This window comes from Poecilia reticulata, chromosome 16, assembly GCF_904066995.2.
Source record: "Poecilia reticulata chromosome 16, P_reticulata-male-v2, whole genome shotgun sequence".
NCBI classification, from domain to species: domain Eukaryota; kingdom Metazoa; phylum Chordata; class Actinopteri; order Cyprinodontiformes; family Poeciliidae; genus Poecilia; species Poecilia reticulata.
Window position 1 is genome coordinate 28,287,863 of NC_088845.1, and position 4,173 is coordinate 28,292,035.

Sequence of the window (4,173 nt, forward strand, 5' to 3'; positions counted from 1 at the left end):
CAAAATGGAAACATGCTAATCTCCAATTGGTTCATTTTGGGGGTACGTCAAACGAGTGAAGGATCCTGTTGCCAGATGATGTCATATGCAAATTTGGTTTTTCATAATCTTATGCATTGATAATAACTAAAATTATAGATAATATACTTCTAGACTTTTAAGAAGAATAGGGATTATTTTCTTAAAAAGATAGCTATAATGAATACTGTTAAATTGAACCATTATATTTCATTATTAAAAGTTTACTTTCAAAGTTACACAAATATTATTATTTCTAGTCTCTTCCTTACATAGTGTTTTTTCTGGTTAATGGCCTTGACTTTCCGTTGAAAATACTTAAATATGGCATTAGAATTTTCATTTAAATCTCACTTTATTTCATGAGAAAATGCAGTGTATGTCTTTGACTTATAAATAAAATGTCCCAAATGAGTAATTTATTTCAGCAAATTGAGTAATTTAATTTAAAGCGACAAACTCAGAAACTGTATTAAGAGTTGATTTCTGTTCACTTTGATTATTATGGCTTAAGGGTATCAAAAACTCCTCAACTTTCATAAAACAAATTTTAAACAAATTGAAAAGATTTTTCTTCTTTTAATTGTGTGACTACATATTTAGAGAAGATCTCCAATTTGTCTTTTTTTGTATGCTACCATAGTAAGGAAATGCTAAGTGTCACTAAGATATAATAAACCTGAAGCAGGAAACAATTGTTGCTATGCTGCATCATCAGGCGATTTTCAAAATATTTCTGAGGTCTGACTGCTACTACTACCAACATCTGATTCTAGTCCTCTTTTGTCCATTCAACAGCTTTTCTCACTGCTGCCCATAGCTGTTTTCATGTTTTTGTTTTTGTTTTTTGTCACTTGAATGAAGTGCGACTGATGCTTATGCTGCATTAGCAAACTGTCAGTTATCTGTGGAACAACGTATTCCCTAGTTTAATTTTGAATCGAGTTAGCGCTTACAAAATACGACACCTTCAAATATTTACTATGGATGACATGTTTTTATTTCCTACATAGAAAAATCTTTCGAGCACTCTGGCCTCTGAGTGAGCAGGTGATGTCAAGTGTCAAAAGTTTATGCGTCTTCTTGGAAAACACAATGTCAGGCCCGGCAGACGTTGAGGGTATCGGTTTCAGCCACAATCCAGGTGTGATGGAATTACTCAGATGGTTGTCCCATTGACCCAGGGCTAAGAATATGAGAGGGGCCAGACAGAGGTAAAAAGCTATAGGGTTACACACAATGGATCACCATCAGGGGGCTTCCAAATATGGTATATTGAGGAGCGGGCTCTCCATCAATATTCAAGCACAAACCCATCTACAGTTTTTTTTTCTTCTGCTTCTTCTTTTTCTGCTCAGTGGTTTAATCCTGCATAAACCAACAGAGAATTATTCTATGTAGGGATTTTCCAGAGATTTGTAAAATAAAATAGAATTTAAAAAAACAGGGAACGAAAAAAAAAGTTGTTTTCTCAAATCTTGTCACTGAACCAGTACTGCAAAGAGAGGGACTGTTTATATATATATATATATATATTTTTTTTAACTGTTTATCAATATTCAGGTAGACAAGTGTTTTCTAATCCTTTTCAAATATGAAGGAGTTCATGAAACAGTTCTACTGATACCTCTTTTGGTGCTTGGACTTCCTGGAGAGACATCAGTTCTTGTGCAAAGTAAACACACCTGAATGAAGTGTGCTGCAGCACCAAGGTACACCAGATAAAAGCTGAGATGTTTCAGTACAAACTGGAGCAGATGAGAGTAAAAGAGGAAAAAATCGTTCCATGTGTTCCTTTGTCTTTGAAATTAGAACTTAGATAAAAAAAATAAATAAAAAAAACATTAAATCTAACTTTAGGTTCTAGTTTCAAGTTTGAAAGCCAGTCAGGCAAGCTAAGTGATATGCTAACCAGATATGCTAACATACTGTTAGCAAAATTGTCTAAAAACAACAAGATTTAATCAGATCCAAATAATCAGATTTTACTTAAAAATAAAAAAAAATATGATGTTGCACTTTTGGCTTCAGTATGACAAAATAATCCATCCGTCCATCCATTTTCTTTACACCCTTGTCCCGTAGTGGGGTGCGAGAGGCAGGGTACACCCTGGACTATATATATATATATATATATATATATATATATATATATATATATATATATATATATATATATTATATATATATATATATATATATATATATATATATATATATATATATATATATATATATATATATATATATATATATATATATATATATATATATATATATATATAGCTGACTGTATAGCTCAATAGGTAAGTCACCAGTCTTCCACCCGGGAGACCCGGGTTCGAGGCCAGGCTGGGGGCTGGGGCAAAAAGTTACAACGGTGACATTGAGCTGTCAGTGTGGGTCCTTAGGCAAGACCCTTGGAGCTATATAGCCTACCTCATACCATGAGAGACACAAATAAGCATGACATGCCGGCTCAGACGTCGCCCGGTCAAACAAGGTCTGCGTCAGGTGCTGGGGGACCAGAGCACCCTGATGAAAAGTGGGCTACTGGAACAAGACGGAAATGGGCGAGAGATGAAAACATGGATCTGTTGGAATGCTACTACTCAAGTAATCCTAGTCAGAGGGCTACATGCAAAGACTGTGGGAGGAATGGTTAGCTCGACATCCCCAGTCAACACTAACTGCCAAACAACTAGTAGCTCAGTGTTCCAACATCCGCAAACGGCAACTGCTGTCACAACTGGAGATTGACGAGGTACGACACAAGTGCTACGGGAAGGAGCCAGGATGCCAGGTCAGAAGGGAGTCAACTACAACTCCCCGCCCAGAGACTGGGTATGTAGCCCCAGTAATGAACGAACCATCTGAGCTGAATGAGGCAGCAACTGACCTGAGAGAGAGAATCATGGCCCGAATGAACACCAGACGACCCCGACGCCAATTACAACGGCTGAGTGAAGTACCATCAGAAAGTCTCATTGAAGATGTGAATTCGGCATTGAGAACGATCCCTACCAACACCATAACAGAAACCAATGAGCTGATATACAACTCAGCATCAGTGATCCTTGAGATGCTTGGTTATAAGAGCAACCATGAGACCCAATACCCACCATGGAAAAGACGGTTAGAGGCTAAGATCAAGATAACAAGGAGGGAAGTGAGTCAACTGTCAGAGCTCCAAAGGGGTGCAATGAAAAGATCAGTACCCAAGAAGTACAGCCAGATGCCCATACCTGAAGCACTCGAAACTGCCAAACAAAGGCTCCAAGCCTTGGCCAGCCGCCTAAAGAGATACACGAGAGAGAATGAAGCCAGGAGGATTAACCGGCTCTTCGCCACCCAACCAGCTAAAGTGTACTCTCAATGGCAGGGTAATAACAATAGAGCAGACCCACCCAGGCTGGAGACTGAACAATACTGGAAAGGCATATGGGAAAGGGAGGCGTCCCACAACAGCAATGCACAGTGGCTAACCTCTCTACGAGAGGACCACAGCAACCTCCCTGAACAAGCCCCGGTAACCATCACTGTGGCAGATGTCCAAGACAGAGTCTCGGGTATGAAAAACTGGACAGCACCAGGACCTGACATGATCCATGCCTACTGGCTTAAGAAACTCACTGCCCTCCATGAGCGACTGGCAGCTCAACTGAACCAGCTGCTACAAAATGGGACTCACCCTGAATGGTTAACTGAAGGGCGCACAATCCTGATACAGAAGGAACCCTCGAAGGGTTCAGTCCCATCCAACTATCGGCCAATAACCTGTCTCTCTACAACATGGAAGCTCATGTCAGGCATCATAGCGGCTAAGATAAGCGGGCACATGGATACATACATGAGCAAGGCACAGAAGGGCATAGGCATAAATAGCAGAGGAGCCAAACACCAACTCCTTGTAGACCACACAGTTGCCCGAGACTGCAAAACCCGACACACCAACCTGTGTACCGCTTGGATTGATTACAAGAAAGCCTATGACTCAATGCCACACACTTGGATCATTGAATGCTTAGAGATGTACAACATCAATAGGACTCTAAGAGCCTTCATTGCAAACTCGATGGGGCTGTGGAAAACCACCCTTGAAGCCAACTGCAAACCACTTGCACAAGTGTCCATCAAATGTGGCATATACCAAGG